Source organism: Garra rufa, chromosome 4, assembly GCF_049309525.1.
Source record: "Garra rufa chromosome 4, GarRuf1.0, whole genome shotgun sequence".
Taxonomy (NCBI): Eukaryota; Metazoa; Chordata; class Actinopteri; order Cypriniformes; family Cyprinidae; genus Garra; species Garra rufa.
Genome location: NC_133364.1, coordinates 54534562 through 54552661, shown reverse-complemented (window position 1 = coordinate 54552661; position 18100 = coordinate 54534562). Strand labels below are relative to the sequence as shown.

Sequence of the window (18100 nt, the reverse complement as noted above, 5' to 3'; positions counted from 1 at the left end):
CCAATTGATCTTTCGGTATATGCTGTTTGTGAAGAGTAGGCTACATAGTGTGCCTCATTTGTTACTTTCAATATGAAAAGCTTCAGATTTCAAACTCTGTCCATTTCGTTAGAAAATTCAAGTAATAAATACCGTTTTGGCGCTCTTTAATGTGGCGTGATAGATCGCTGTAGCCTTAACTGGGTACTGGTGTAATCAAACGCATAGCATAGGATTTGTAAGAGTTTCTTTTTTGTTCTGGATAACGTGCTCTGAGCGAACACTGGAGCGCATTTGCCACCAACTGGACAAGGGGTGGGAACTACAGTTACAAATTACAATAGATCACCCTCTGTGTGGTGTATTCCGTCAAAGTGACGGACATAGGAGCTCCAGGGAGCAGCATGTTCATAATTGACCCTATAATGAGCACAGAGCCGGTCATCGGGGAGACCAGTTAGGAAAGGCCTAATACACCTGGTATTGCCTCACGAAGCTCCAGGGAGCAGAGGACTTAACTCTCAGAGAGTTTCTTAAATCAGTCTCTATGTATAGTCTGTGTCAACATTTGTTCTTCATGCTATTAAGTGCAACAAATCTACTTTAAAGACACCATGAACAGCAGCATGATTTGCTAAAGCAGCACACTCTGTGGGCATTCAATCATACGTACGCTGCTGGTGTGGATCCAGTCAGTTTTGACTGCAAAAATTAGTAACTTGATGTAATTTACCATTTACTGCCATTTTAGTTTTTATAGTAAAAGTAGAATTTGGCTTGTCAGAAGTACTTGCTTAGATTTGATGTTACTTTCAAAAGTTGGGGTTCAGTAAACAAATGTCAAAGCACAGTATTTTGTTTGCATGCCCCCTTCATCACCTCACTTTCAAATGTTTGAAAACTCTAGTGTGGATGGAGAAAATTTTAAAACAAAAAGGCCGTTTTCAATTATATCCAAATTAATTTAGATTTAGGCTTAGTGTCCACTGGCTGTTTTATTTGCTTACCAAATAGCTAAAAATGAACAAATGTAGACAGCATGCAGTAAACAAATATGATTGCTCACATTTCAAGGTTTGCTTCTGTGCAAAATAAGTAATTTTCTTACTTTTGCATAATTAGCCAAAGTGCTAGAAATAAATGGTTTAATATTAGAAGCAAATATTGGGTTTAATGTTACAAAATTTATAATATATATACACAAATACATATAAAACACAGTGGACCAACACCAGCAGCTGACATGGCACCCCAGACCATCACTGACTGTGGGTACTTGACACTGGACTTCAGGCATTTTGGCATTTCCCTCTCCCCAGTCTTCCTCCAGACTTTGGCACCTTGATTTCCGAATGACATGCAAAATTTGCTTTCATCCGAAAAAAGTACTTTGGACCACTGTGTTTTATCAAGGGCAGGGTCAATGCAGCTAGTTATCAGGAGATTTTGGAGCACTTCATGCTTCCATCTGCTGAAAAGCTTTATGGAGATGAAGATTTCATTTTTCAGCACGACCTGGCACCTGCTCACAGTGCCAAAACCACTGGTAAATGGTTTACTGACCATGGTATTACTGTGCTCAATTGGCCTGCCAACTCTCCTGACCTGAACCCCATAGAGAATCTGTGGGATATTGTGAAGAGAAAGTTGAGAGACGCAAGACCCAACACTCTGGATGAGCTTAAGGCCGCTATCGAAGCATCCTGGGCCTCCATAACACCTCAGCAGTGCCACAGGCTGATTGCCTCCATGCCACGCCGCATTGAAGCAGTCATTTCTGCAAAAGGATTCCCGACCAAGTATTGAGTGCATAACTGAACATAATTATTTGAAGGTTGACTTTTTTTGTATTAAAAACACTTTTCTTTTATTGGTCGGATGAAATATGCTAATTTTTTGAGATAGGAATTTGGGGTTTTCATGAGCTGTATGCCAAAATCATCAATATTAAAACAATAAAAGGCTAGAACTACTTTCAAATGTGTGTAATGAATCTAAAATATATGAAAGTCTAATGTTTATCAGTACATTACAGAAAATAATGAACTTTATCACAATATGCTAATTTTTTTAGAAGGACCTGTATTTTTGGCTAAAATAATATGGAATTACCCCATATAACCAATAGATGGCAGCAGATGATTATTTATTATGCAGCTGCCTCTCCTTATATTTTTCAAGACGTCTTGCTTTTCGATTTATTATTAAATTACTAGTATAATAAATTATAGTACTTAAGTATATAGTATAGCAAGTGCAGAAAGTCATTAAGCTCACACACAAACAGCCTATAAGGGTGAATTATTTAAATACTAATATATAGTAAACTACAAATATGTTAAGTATTTATGGTATAATAATTAAATAATGCACTCAATATGAATCGATAGGAATTTGAAATATTTTATAAAATTGAATAACTAGTTTTAAGTTTTATCTTGAACTGTAAAATCTATTAAATATAGCCTATATTTAACCAACACATACTTGTTACTGCTGTAGTTTTGTTACTCTGAATTTTGTCTGACTCATTTAAGCTCTTTTTTTGACATCAACTTGTCATTTGTTTGGTCCGGTTATTACTGTCAATCAATGACTGGCGTATATTTAGCCGATTTACTCGCAAATTTTTTTAAACTGCCAGTTGTCATTCTTGAAACAGTATACATGGACATTTGGTCCTCTTAGACAAACAACACTTCGTCACCTTAGAATTATAAGGTTCTATCTGCGTTCCGAGTGGTTTTGAGATATTGAGCTTCAAAGTTTTTGCATTCTATATAGTAAAAATTATATGGGGAACAAGTCTCTTTCCTACATGAGAATGACAGAGACCCTAAATGTATTCTAAATGTACAATATCAAAATCCTCTCAGATTTTTAAATGGGGATTTTGGGAACAGGTCAAATGCAGATAGAACCTTCTAATTCTAAAAAGTCGTTTTCTGCTTGGAATTATAAGGTTCTATCTTGCAAAACATTAATTAAAGCAACAATTTTCAAGAAATAAATGTAGTTTACTTATAATTTGTTTTAAAACATAAATTACTGTTGTAACAATGAGTCAACATGTATGAGAATTTAATGTTTTAATGCTTTCTTTATCACATTTATTTAATATTTTAGGACAAATATTTTTTTCTTGTTTAAGTTAGTCATAAAAGGCAGTGCTGAATATTTTGTCCAGAGCAGATGTTAATTTTATAATTATGTTGGGTAATTAAAGACATTATTGCAGAAACAGTTAAAAAAATAAGCTTCTCTAATCCATCTGACCAGGACTTTATTCCACAAAAAGTCATATTCAACCATATTCGCAAAACTATCGTTTTCAACATCTTTAATAACAACAGTTTGATCGCTATTGACCACATTCAACATCAAACGACAGTGACACTTATATTTCATTATGTACTTTACATTATGCAATTGCTCTGCAGTAAAGTCATTCAAGCCAGTTGCAGATATTTATTTGTTTTATGCCGGTAATGTATATAATGCCGGTAGCGGTAATTATGAGTAAAAAAAATCACGCCATCATTATGTTTTAAACAGTGCCACTTTGAGGAATAAATGTGAATTGCACTCATTGATTCTACAGACGTGCAATTGTTGTTTTACGTTTAATCTTTCCTGCTGTTATGGAGCAGTCCGGTGACATGACAAAGAAAGTTGATCCTGATTGGTCCTCTTGTTTGCATTCGAAGTGCTGATTGGCTCACAGATAGAACCTTATAGAACCAAGTTATAGTTCGACTGCAGATAGAACCTTTTTCTTTTCTAAATAAAAAGTCCTAAAATGTACACAACTTTAAAAAAAAACATCACATAATGTAAATAAGTTGTCACAGAATAAGAATATGTGAATAACTCAATTTTGACAAAAATGTCAGATAGAACCTTATAATTCTAAGGCGACGACTTTTCTTCGATTGTGAGTGGATTATGTAGAGAAAACGAACAAAGTACGCTCATATTACGGCACAGTACAGTTGACCAGAAATGACTGATCTGACTTGACTAAACAAGGAAGTATTTTGTGCATAAGGTCAATTTATTTATAATCTTCCAGTTACATTGTTGCCTTTCCCAGCAAGGTGGAAGTTTGACTAATATTTTGATTCAGAGAAATCAACACATGGATTGAGTGACATACTCTTCATTATCACAATTTAAGGGAATCGACTGTAATCACTCAATATTTGAAACTACATTAAAGCAGATGGTCATGTATGGCCACAGGAGTACAAAACCAAAAAAGCCTTATGGTGAAACAAAAAGAGATGAAGGATGCATAAAGGTGAGCAGATGTAGCCCACATTCAGCTCCAGTGTGAACATAGACTTGATTTCAAACAGCTTTTTTCTCAGTACACTCTTGAACAAAGAACACAGACAAAGTCTTACATTTGCATGATTGTTCACATGTATCTGTAAGTCTGATGAAAAACATTGTTTTAGTACTTTGACTTCAATTGAATGTCTTTCAAAATGAATGTGCAGATGATTGTAGAAATTGCTCCTTTTTCTAAACCTCTTCTTGCATTGAAGAAAACAGCAGTTTCTTTCCAGAATGAGTTTGCACATGACGTTTCAGGCTGCTTGGATGTGTGAAACTCTTCTCACACTGAAGACACTTGTACGGTTTCTCTCCAGTGTGAACTCTCATGTGAGCCTTAAGGTTTCCTTTACGCGTGAAACTCTTTCCACACTGTTCACAGGTAAAAGATTTCTCTCCGATGTGAATGCTCAAGTGAATCTTAAGACTTGCTTTATATGTGAAACTCTTTCCACACTGAGGGCAGGTAAAAGGTTTCTCTCCAGTGTGAATTTTCATGTGAGTCTTAAGAACTTCTTTTCGTGAGAAACTCTTCCCACACAGTTTGCAGGAGTAAGGTTTCTCTCCAGTATGATTTCTCATGTGGATATTAAGATAATATTTCAGAGTAAAACTCTTTCCACATTGATCACATTGGAATTGATTCTCTTCAGAGTGACTTCTCATGTGAATCTTAAGTTTTGCATTACATGTGAAACTCTTCCCACAAAGTTTGCAGCTGAAAGGCTTCTCTCCGGTGTGAATTCTCATGTGGACAGTAAGGTAATGTTTCTGTGTAAAACTTTTCCCACAAAGTTTGCAGATGAAAGGCTTCTCTCCAGTGTGAACTCTCATGTGGACAGTTAGGTTTTTTTTCCATATAAAACTCTTTTCACACTGAGAGCAGGTAAAAGGCTTCTTTTCAATGTGTATTTTCATGTGAGCCTTAAAATCTCCATTTCGGCAGCTGTAAGGTCTCTCTCCAGTATGAATTCTCATGTTAGAACTAAGGTTTGTACTTTGTGTTTTATTTTTTTCTAGTGATGAAGTCTTTTTATTCTGTGAGCAACTAATTGATTTTTCTTCAGTTTTGAAATCATGTTTCTCATTTTGATCTTTCTCTTCTGTTTCATTGAGATCTTGACTCTCCTCTTTCAAAGTAATCAGGTCTGAGGTGAAAAATGTAAGTTAACAGCAGTTTAATGGCACAAATCAACAGACATCAAAACATTTAGACTAGTGCTGGCAATTAATTGAAAAAGTAACAATTTGACAATAAACAATTTCACATTAAATCTCCAAATTAAAATTGTAAATGGAATGTAAAACAACATAAAGATTGTGCATTTAAAATATGTGGCTTAATGGCATCTTTTACCAAGTAGCCAATTGTTAATGAAGACCAGTCTCATTGATACAAATACTGCTACTGATCTGTCTCTATTAAAGGGATAGTTCACCCAAAAATGAAAATTTGATGTTTATCTGCTTACCCCAGGGCATCCAAGATGTAGGTGACTTTGTTTCTTCAGCAGAACACAAATGAAGATTTTTAACAAAAACCAGTGCAGTCTGACAGTCATATAATGGCAGTGGATGGGTAACAGACCTTTAAAAATAACAAAAAAACATGCACAGACAAATCAAAATTACACCCTGCGGCTCGTGACGATACATTGATGTCCTGAGACACGAAACGATCAGTTTTTGTGCACGAGCTCATCATCCTGCTTGTTACACATGTACGCGCTCTGGCATAGCATACGCAAACTCCGGAAGGGTAAATCGGTGATAAAAAACAGTCCCAGATGAATTTGCGCAAGCAAACGTAATCTTTTAGCTTTAAACCTGTTTGAACAATCAGGATAAGCACAAGTAATTACCATTTTGAATAGCCGCTATACCCACAATCTCTGTGTACTGTGTAAACAATGAGTGTCGTATACATGCGACAGATCGCTTCCAGTGTTTGTGTATTCTACGTCAGAGCGCGTTCACGTCACGAGCCGGATGCTAAACTCGTGCTCATGACAGATGGATGTGGCTGTGTATCAAAGGTAAAAAATGTTCAGTTTCTCACAAAAAAACGATCGTTTCGTGTCTTAGGACGTCAATGTATCGTCATGAGCCGCAGGGTGTAATTTGGATTTGTCTGTGCATGTTTTTTGTTACTTTTTCAGGTCTGGTGCCCATCTACTGCCATTATATAGCTGACAGACTGCACCGGTTTGAGTTAAAAATCTTGGTTTGTGTTCTGTGCCCAGAACGTTCCCTGCAGGTTTTTTTTAGAAGTCATTACCATGTAAACAAATTAAAACTTTGCAGATGACTGATTTTTCTAATGCTGAAATGTATATATTTTTTTATCATAAACAAACTAGAATCTCATGTCCGAAATAAGCTTTTAATAAATGACATCAAAGTGGTCATAATTTTAATTTTATAGCTAAAATAAGCCAAAGTTAAGTGTCTGAAAATGATATTATAAACACTGAGTTTATTTCTTTTACTAGCTGACTAACGTTTGTCTGTTGATCTCTTTAATGGACAATTACTTTTAACTAATATATATATATATATATATAGATTTGGCACGTCTTATTGAAGAAAACATAATGTTAACCAAGACGTTTTCGTTTAGTGACCAAAAGAGGGAAGCACATCATCGTTAATTCAGCGGTAAGAAACTAATGTAATGTTATCCTAGTTGAAGTCAAATAAATGTTATTTGTTTTTAATGTCTGTAAAAAATAAAACAAACATTTTTAAAATTTAATACTTTGTTAAAGTCATGTTATTTGGTGCTTTAATAAACATAAAATCTGGGTTGTTTTATGGTATGGTACTTGTACATCTTACATTAACAAAATCTAACATAGTATAGCATAATTTAGTCTCATTTAATGCCCCTTATGATGGTTAAATGTGCTCTGATTATCTGTAATGATTAAACAATTGTTTAAAACAAGACATGGTGTGTAGTAGTGATTATTGAGATTCACATCCGTCCACCTTCCATTCTGGGAACGTTCCCGCAACGTCCTAAGAACATTCCCCTAACCTAAAGAGAACATTCCGGGAATGTTCCCGCAATGTTCCTAGTAGGTTCCCAGAACATTCCCTAACCTAAATGTAACGTTCTAATTACATATGGAAGACTTTCCTCACTAACCAATAGGGAATGTTCTTGGGAACGTTCCGGGAACCAATAAGGGAGGTGGCTGTCCTGCATCTTCAATTAACAAGCTACAAGCTGGTGTTTCTGAAATATGATTATTTATTGCTTGTTGTAATGAACATTCAGTGCTATTTACATTTTAATATCACACTTTTGATGATAGCAGAATAAAATCATCTACAGTTAAAAAATTGTCCAAGTTAAAAACTGAAGTGTTATTGTTTGCCTCAAGCAAAATAAAGTTTTTTTTTGTCTGATACCGCTTTCATTGTTTTCTAATCAAAAGTATGTACTGTGTTTAATGTTACACAAATTATCTGTTTGTTTTTTTCTATAGAACTGGACATTTTAATAAGGATCAAATAAGTGAGTCCAGCTTTGAGAATAAAAACCAACCTGTCTGTTCCTCAGTATCTTCATGTTTGACTCTGAATGTTTCTTCAATCTTCATGTCTTCACTCTCCTCTTTAATAAAAGACATCTTTATAATAGTGTGTCACGTGGATCTCAGTTGCTTCAGCAGGAGTTTTTCTGTGTTTGGTAGAAAGAAAAATTAATGTAAACTAAAACTCTGGTTGTGTCTCAATTTTCTCCCTAGTTTAGTAGTCATTTATCAGATTCCACTTTCATGAAAACATTTGCTGTTTGTTTACGTTGTCATTACAAGTGTTAGTTGTTCTCGTTGCATTTCCAGTGCTTTGAGCAGCAGATGTCGTCAGTGTGCGGCGATTCAAAACAGTGAATCATTTTGTGAATCGATTGATTCAGTTGACTCGGAATTTCGAAAAGATCCGTTTCTATCAACACTACTCCCCAATGTCCGAATTCTTTAGGAATAAATATTCACTATATAGGGACTACAGTGTCACTAAATAGAGCATTACAGAGTTGTATTGGCTAACAAATCATTTCACAATTTTATATGCAATTCTCTAAACGAGTTGTCTTGATTTAAACACTTTCAGTTGTTAAAAGCACACACCTTTCTTCAGTTTGAATCCCAGATGCAGGAGCGCGCCGCAGCCTTATGACGTCACATCACCAGACCAAAATAAAAGTCTTGTTCGCTGAAATCAATATAATTTTAGATTATAAAACACCTATAACACTGTACAGCTGTACCTAGTATGTAGGATGAATTGAAGGGAGGAACTGCAGATCTATCAAAAGTCCAAAGCTACTGATACTAATTATCTAATTATCTAACAGGACTAAAAAAACTTATGAATATTTAAAACTCATTAAGATGTTTTAAAAATCAAAATTAAATTTGTGTTTGCAGAGAGATTTAACTTTTATTAAATAAAACTGGATCCTTGACAATGTAGCCATATTTTAAATTAAAGATCTATGACTGTAAAGGATTATATTATATTAAGCATATTATTTTATAAAGGATTAAGTATAATAGCCTGTGCTAAAATGAGATTATAACAGTTATCTATCACATGACTAATATCTCTGACTGAAAAATATGTATTACATTTCATATTACAGTGTTAAACACAACATATGGGATAACAACAGTAGGCTACTTCATCTCAGATCAGAAATTATCATTCTATCAATTACATAAAAGTAAAAAAAATGTTTTTACAGAACATCAGAGTGAAACATGTTACAGTCTTGTCCATATTTTAATATTGCTATAGTTTTATATTTTTATTTATGTATAAAACCCAATTATGCTAACATTATGGAAACAACATCCATCTATTTCCTACATTCCTGCTTCTCCTCTGTAAGGTGCACTGTAAAAAGTAATACCTAGATCTAACTTATAAAAAGTGAGGCAAGTGGCTGCATTGGATGTTTTAAGTTGAATCAACTTGCAGCCTTTTTTAAGTATAATAAACACTGTAATATTACTTAATACAAATGCAACAAAATAAAGTTGAGTCTAATAATATTAATAACTAATATTACTAGTATTACTCAGTTAGATAAACCTACTTTTATAGGTACAGGTAACTTATTTATGGGTTGCTACAAGTAATCTGTACTCATTTTAATTAGGTTTTATGAACTTTGTTTTTAGTAAAATTAATGTGAATAAACATTTTAATTGAGTCCTGGCTATGACCTCAAAAAAAAATCTAAGTGTCTATATTCTAAGAAGTACAGTGATTAACTTTACATGAACAGACTTTGTCAATAACAATTACAAATTCAATTGAAGAAGGAAAAGATGGGAAGACAGATTAAAGACAATAACATTTATTCAATGTCAACCAGTGTCACCTTCATCAGTGACTTCAAAACAGCAAATAAAACAATATAAAACAAACACTATATACGTGTATTTTCAAAATTTTCTGAACAGTAAAGTGAAATTTCAAAACTTCTCAATCTGCAATGTTTAGATAAAGGTTAATGTGAGCTAACATCACATTGTATCACACTGCAATGGAAGTGCAATGTCAAAAATTATTACAGTAGTTCTATATTTTGAACAACTATTCTTTAAGAACTCAAAAATTGTGCACACAACACTGTTAATTATATACCTCTTGAGGTAATGATCTTCACAGAACACAGTCCAAAGTCCACATTAATTAAGGCACTGAACAATTAACATAACCATGGAAATTATATTACCTGTCCTGAGCAACATGTACCTGTCAAACGAGTCCTCAGGTCAAAAACAAACAAAAAAAGAAAATGTGTAAGACTATTTTTGTTTTAATCAAAATACACCCTGAACATCATCAAATTACCACCTAAAACTCACCTACCAAAGTGATTACATTTTTTTTTTTAAATGATGGCAAACAATGCCAGACAATGAGAAATAATCTAAGACAATTTAGTCAGGAGATTTGCATACTTGGATGATGGTTTAGGACGCACGGGGTCCAATCCTGCAAAGAGCCTCTGATATATCTCAAAAGTATACACCAGTTTAGAGGGATACTTGAGGTCGAGGGCATAGGTAAGTCCAAACAGGAGGCAGCATGCTTTTGACAGGTTTGGCACACCTCTGACCACAGGCTGTCCTTCTATGATAATCCCAATTGTGTCGGGCTGATGGCACATGTAAATTTTCAGTGGGCAACTGCCCAGCTCAGCGTGCACCTCTGTGTCATCGTGTCATCATTGGTGAAGACAAAAAAAAATCAAGAGTTTGATCAGACAAACAAGTAATGAGATGAATACTGCAGACAGAAGACAGATAAGAAGACAGATAAGACACAAATACAAATTTGTATTTTTGTTAATAAAGGTGGTGAATAGTAGACTTATACTGTGACTAGAGCATCAGAGAGAAGTCTACCATGACAATGCCATAGTGCAGGGGTAACCACACTCGGTCCTGGAGGGCCGGTGTCCTACAGAGTTTAGCTCCAACCCTAATCAAACACACCTGAACAAGCTAATCAAGGTCTTAATATGTATACTTGAAACTTCCAGGCAGGTGTGTTGAGGCAAGTTGGAGCTAAACTCTGCAGGACACCGGCCCTCCAGGACCGAGTTTGGTGATCCCTGCCATAGACCGTGGGTACTACTTTCAGTATCTACTGTAGCATGAGTGTTATCTTATTTTCTGGTTAAAAGGATGCATTACATTAAAACAATGCAATTGTCCTTGCCTGTACCTGATTGGTCATCACATTACTGTTTATTAAGCTACAGAGTTTAAATATCTTTCAAGAGCAAACATAATTACCCCACATCATCACAATGTTAATACATACAGACAGAAAAACAGACAAGTAGCTTTAAGCCAAATACATACGTGGTGGACACTGATTAGGTCTTCCTGTCTCTCCCCCATATATTCAATCAGGCATCTCAGGACCACTTCTCTTCTTTTCTCCACAGACGCAGATGGATCCTTTCAAAAAGTAAAATCTGATCAACATTCACAGCCTGATGACAGTAGCACAAATCATAGTACCTCTGTATTTCAACCATTCAATTGCTGTAAAAGGTCCTACTATACATACACCACTGTACTACAAGATCTTACACTATCTTCAGCATCTCAGAAAAAAATAAACCTTTTGTGTGCATGTTGTTTACTCCAAAAGGTCTAGGGAGACAGTTCACAAAATTGAGATTTAACTGTCCAAGTAGGCTGTGTTCATCAATATGAATTAAGCTTCTATCAGTACTTTGTCTATTTTTCACCTCAAATGCTTTCTTACACATGTTTTAGTGGAAATTTATGCGTAAAGAGACTGCTTAGGAGCAAGTCACACTCTTGGAAAATGGTGACGAGGGAATTGCATCACGTATGCACTTACATACATAAGCAGCCACTTACATACATAAGCAGCCAGCATATCTATTAACAAGAACAGTCCTGGAGTACACAGAGGAAGTGTAACCACTGAATGTTCGGGCATACATTTTCACACTAGATCATGAAAATAGCAGGGTCATGTTAACACATTGTCACTAACTTTGGGGCTAACTATCCTCTTACGCTATGATACTCTTAGAACAGTGCCTAACATGTAGTTGTCCTTTAAAGCATGAGAGGGAGGTTCTGACAATGTAGGGTGTTATAATCAGTCTCTGGGTAGTATGAATGTGTTCACCATATGTCATAACAACTGGCTCAGTAGATTTCAACATATGCAGATACACAGACACCGCCATTCTTCCCATTAGGAACACGGTGAAATATTAATGACTAAGTATATGATAGAGAATACATTTTGGATGGAAAATATTTTACATTACACCATTTTTTACATCCTCTTACCTGGATGAGTGTCATCATTCTTTGACCGACGGCTCCTCCTTTTGCGTTGAAAAGTGACAACAGCTTTGGAGTTTGCCTGTCCAACTGTGACATAAATGTTGACTCAAGTGATATGCCACTGATTCTCAGGAACTCTTCACAGATCTGTAAAGAGAAGTGTACCATCTTAGTTACATACCAAAAGTGATATGTTTTTTATGTGATTTAAACAACATGAGAGTTTTGGATACAAATTAGTTTTCAATCAAATAAAAATCATGGACAGTGTCAAGCAGTAAAGGAACATATTAACTATATAGTTATTTTTAAGTATGAAAAATGCAAGAATGAAATTAAATCTTTAGTCAAGCTTGTTGCCTTATGTGCCCCATCTTCACAACTGCGGGGTATTTACCATAATTGAGCAATGTGAAATTAAACTGAATGTGGCACAGCATAAAAGAAACCGAGTCTGATTTTTGAAGAACGTTTTGTGAATTATAATTTAAGAAAGAAACTGTTGCAAACTGCACTGTATTTTTTAGCCATACCAGTAGATGACAAAGAATTGGATTTTAGCTAGTCAACTTTGGTGAGTTTACCTTACCTGTGATGGTTCAAATAGGGCAGGCCATCTCTCTAGAAGATCTGCAACACTTGGGGCTTGACCTACAATCTCCTGTCTTCTTAGACTGAAGGTTCTTGACATCATCTCATTTATAACTCTGCCATTATTCTTTTTCTTTGTCTCAGAAATCAACTCCAGCCTGTTACTCTCAAGGGAATCTTCTGTTTCCCCAGCTGGATGAGGGGGCAGGTAGTTTACCTCGGCTTTCCGTGGTTTTTTTATATTCTTTGCTGGTTGCTTGTTTTCAGAAGATTTGCGCTTCAGAGAGTTCACCAAGACTTCTGGAATCCCATGCATCCGAAGTTTGCTTCGGTTGTTTCCTACTTTATACTTCAGGCTCTGCTGCCATCCATAGAGACCATTGAAGGAGCCCGGCTCCATCAAACACTGGTTCTTTTTTATGAGAGCCTCTGCAACTGCACATCGCTGTGCATCACTTGGGTAGGGAGTGTAAGAAAAGATGAGCTCAGCTAAACACTCCAGAATGTTGGACTTAACACCAGGGTAAGACTTTTCTTTGCACAAAAGGGAACCATCGCTGAGGTAGTTTTCATTGCCTTTTTGAAGCACAAGTTCAGTGTTATATGAAAACTTTGGAATAGGAAACTCAGTGGGCCATGGTTTGTGCATTCCAGGGCTGGGACTGAGTATTACAGTGTCATCAGATTCTGCAGAAATGGAGTCACTTGATGTTGATGGTAGAGACACAGCGTCATTTTCTGTCACTGATCTGGAGACAGAGCAATCTTCTGCTGGCAGCTCAGGAATGTCAACATCTGTGAACAAAATGACAGATGGAACATACACTACCTTCAGTGTGTCCCTATCCTTCAGGTCATCAATTGAACTTAAATGATGTTTCATTAACAAAGTTCGGGAGAAGCGCGTCAGATACTTAGCGTAAACAGCACAAAAGGAGCCCACTCAAGTCAATCAGCGCCATAGGTTAAATACAGCTGACTCACCTCCATTCACTTGATGGTTTATCAGTAACTGGTTCGCCCGTCCGCTACTACGTCGCAAAGACAAACTGCCACAAGAGAAGACGATTCCGACTCTCCTCCGGCCGGCTCCAGGACCGTGTCTTCCCCGCATTTCGCTTCAATTGAGCCCCAGGCCTCATCTCGCGGCCGCCGCTCGGCCCGGACCGGTGTTGTGTAATATTCAGTTCCCGTGAAAAACTGTTCCAATGGGCGGTGTTATCATGAATATTCAAAGCCTGTTCCGTGGTGGGCGTGGCTTTGTGAACTAACAATTCAACTCAAATGTCGTTAGATGCATGTTCAAATAAAGATTGTTTAACGTTCTCTGGTGTTGTTTTGTGTTGCCTTTTCCCTTGTTTTATTTATTTATTTATTTATTTTTGGGTCAAGAGCCTTGCAACAATAATAAAAAAAAAATAAAAAAGTAATTTGCAAATGATGGACGTTGTTTATGGAGCATTTAAGAGAAGAGAGCCTGAAAGGAAATAAAGTTATTTTAAATATACTGCCTATAAAAAGCTGTGCCTCTAGTACTTAAACACACGAAAAGTGAACTTTTACAATTTTATTCATGCATAAATACAATGCATTACACAGAATGCCTCAAATGTAATTATATGGCACTTTACAATGTTGTGTTGTTTTAAAGCAGCTTTACATGAAGAAAAAGAGCAAAACTGGGGGGGAAAATAAATAAATGCATGGAGTACATCCCGAACTTATGCATCTGTCAGTCACAGGTTTCCACTGTATTGGTGTTACATCTCCACTGTCTCTGTGAGAGGTTGGCATTCCACTGGAGCTGGGGATTATATGAGCATCCTGAGGTAAAATAGAAAGGCAGAGAGAATTAGCTGTGGCTGCAAATAGATTTGTTTTTTGTTTTTTTTGCATTTGATGTATTACTAATAAAGTGCAGATACACAATGCATTCTGTAAAGTCTGGCTAAAGAGATGTTTTAAATCTAGATTTAAGTTATGACTTACTAATCAAATGGTGTGTAGAAATACTTTTTCAAAATTAAACAGGGCCTTGGCATCCGGAACAAACAAAAACATCTTTCACATCAGGTCGGTTTACACATTCCCAGTGAAACCACCCATTACAGCAGTCACACTGAATCTGAACAAAACAAATGACATTACAGCATGTTCTAAAGCAACAGTCAAAGAATAATTGCTGATTGACAGACCCAAGAGTCCTGTGTATCTTGTGTGGCTGGATATTTGTCCCCACATGCCAAGCATAAGTCTGAAAGGTCATCTATGGAAAGAAAGCATCAACAAAATGCACTTAATATTGATTAAAAAAATTATGTGTGTATGCAGGTAGGTGTGTGTGTGTGTGTGTGTGTGTGTGTGTGTGTGTGTGTGTGTGTGTGTGTGTATTATATATATATGTCTGTCTGTCACACACACACCACTTTCTTGTAGCAGACACAGGGCCATTTCTTTGCGAAGCATCTCAACATTGGCAGCTGTGGTTCCAAACTCCAAACTGCCACCTGTTAGAACTGCTTCTGCAAACTACAAAAAGAACTCATTAAACCCTCAATACTTTCAACATTTTTAATTAGTAAGTGTGCATTTAGAAAAACACCTACTTTACACACAAAAATCCCACATGAAGTGCCATCCTGTTGGAAGCTGTGTGGTAAAGTGCCACATTCCCACTCCCCATCAATTCCTTTTGCAGCCATAAATTTGCTTTACAGAAGTTTTTCAAATGTTAATAAAATTCAGACAAACAATTGATAAATGAGGACACGAATGCCATATGCTTGTTCTGACCTTTTTACACCAAGCTATTTTTTGATTGGTTTCACCAAGGGAATTCAGGTACAAAATTTTCCATTCTTTCGGATATATCACCTGTAAAATAAATAGTTTAATCTTGCTTTAAATTTAAAATCACTTTAATTAATGGAAGGATGAGAATGGAAAGAAACAGACCATGAGTGTCCAGTGGTTGTTCTCATTAATTGAACCAATCATCACATCATATTCCCCTGGATCCAGCTACAATAAAGATGCATGGAATATTGTAATGCCTAAAAAAGGCAATTTTACTAGTTCTAATATTGCATTAAAGATACATTTAAAAAAAAGGATTTTTGTTTTTACCCTTTTAATTGAACTGACACTGCCATTCCAGAGGTTTGATGCCAGAAATGAGTCAAGTACACAGCCCCTGCCCTTGTACTTTTTAGAAAGCAAGGTTAAATATGCATTGATAACCTAAAACGAAACACATTGATTTACTGTTAAAACAGTTGTGTACATTAATTTATCTAGAAAACAAATGATTAAACCATAATATTTTAGAAGAGCAATTACACACAATATTTGCAGATTTATTGATGGTTACATAATCTACCTCACTTTCAAGCATTTCTCCAGGTCTGATGCGTTCAACATCCCATGTGAAGACTTTATATGGGCCAATTTTACTGCATAATATGCCACCTTTTTTCTTGGCCCATATTTCTTCTAGCACTGTATGTGAGTAAGAGAGGGAGAGAGATGCTCAGTTACATTTCATTTGTATTTATATGAAGATGTACATGTATATCGACAGAAGCATACATACAGAGTGAACAGTTTGTCTGGGGCTGGATGGGAGCAGCACGGGCAGGAGGCTGGATGGGAGCAGCACAGGAAGGAGGCTGGATGGGAGCAGCACAGGCAGGAGGCTGGATGGGAGTAGAATGGGAAGGAGGCTGGATGGGAGCAGCGCAGGCAGGAGGCTGGATGGGAGTAGAATGGGAAGGAGGCTGGGTGGGAGCAGCACAGGCAGGAGGCTGGATGGGAGTAGAATGGGAAGGAGGCTGGGTGGGAGCAGCACAGGCAGGAGGCTGGATGGGAGTAGAATGGGAAGGAGGCTGGGTGGGAGCAGCACAGGCAGGAGGCTGGATGGGAGTAGAATGGGAAGGAGGCTGGGTGGGAGCAGCACAGGCAGGAGGCTGGATGGGAGCAGCACAGGCAGAAGGCTGGATGGGAGTAGAATGGGAAGGAGGCTGGGTGGGAGCAGCACAGGCAGGAGGCTGGATGGGAGCAGCACAGGCAGGAGGCTGGATGGGAGTAGAATGGGAAGGAGGCTGGGTGGGAGCAGCACAGGCAGGAGGCTGGATGGGAGTAGAATGGGAAGGAGGCTGGGTGGGAGCAGCACAGGCAGGAGGCTGGATGGGAGTAGAATGGGAAGGAGGCTGGGTGGGAGCAGCACAGGCAGGAGGCTGGATGGGAGCAGCACAGGCAGGAGGCTGGATGGGAGTAGAATGGGAAGGAGGCTGGATGGGAGCAGCACAGGCAGGAGGCTGGATGGGAGTAGAATGGGAAGGAGGCTGGGTGGGAGCAGCACAGGCAGGAGGCTGGATGGGAGTAGAATGGGAAGGAGGCTGGGTGGGAGCAGCACAGGCAGGAGGCTGGATGGGAGTAGAATGGGAAGGAGGCTGGATGGGAGCAGCACAGGAAGGAGGCTGGATGGGAGCAGCACAGGCAGGAGGCTGGATGGGAGCAGAATGGGGAGGAGGCTGGATGGGAGCAGCGCAGGCAGGAGGCTGGGCAGGTACAGGTATTTGGGGATTTTCAGTGAAGTGGACTAAATGGTCTTTGTTAATTTTGGGGAAACAATGTCCTTTGTCATCCTTTAAGTCAACTGATTTGCCCTCCACATTAATCACAGTGTATGGGCCAATGTAGTCTGGGTCAAGTTTGCCTCCCTTTCTCTGCCTGCTTCTTATATTTTGCCGCAATACCCGGTCTCCAACTAGGATGTCAATAGACAATCCCTCTTCCAATTTTCTCTTCTTTATTTTGTTTTGGACATTACTAATATTGTCTTGAACAGTTTGGTAAATCCGGTCTCGCCTTTTAATGCACTCTGCAACAAACTCCAGGAGGCTGGATGGGAGTAGAATGGGAAGGAGGCTGGGTGGGAGCAGCACAGGCAGGAGGCTGGATGGGAGTAGAATGGGAAGGAGGCTGGGTGGGAGCAGCACAGGCAGGAGGCTGGATGGGAGCAGCACAGGCAGAAGGCTGGATGGGAGTAGAATGGGAAGGAGGCTGGGTGGGAGCAGCACAGGCAGGAGGCTGGATGGGAGCAGCACAGGCAGGAGGCTGGATGGGAGTAGAATGGGAAGGAGGCTGGGTGGGAGCAGCACAGGCAGGAGGCTGGATGGGACCAGCACAGGCAGGAGGCTGGATGGGAGTAGAATGGGAAGGAGGCTGGGTGGGAGCAGCACAGGCAGGAGGCTGGATGGGAGTAGAATGGGAAGGAGGCTGGGTGGGAGCAGCACAGGCAGGAGGCTGGATGGGAGCAGCACAGG

The 18100-nt window shown here is 38.1% G+C and overlaps 1 pseudogene; it reads right to left on the bottom strand.

Moving 5' to 3' along the window:
* LOC141334161 (uncharacterized) overlaps positions 1-18100 on the bottom strand; it is a 336215-nt pseudogene that overhangs the window by 162835 nt on the left and 155280 nt on the right.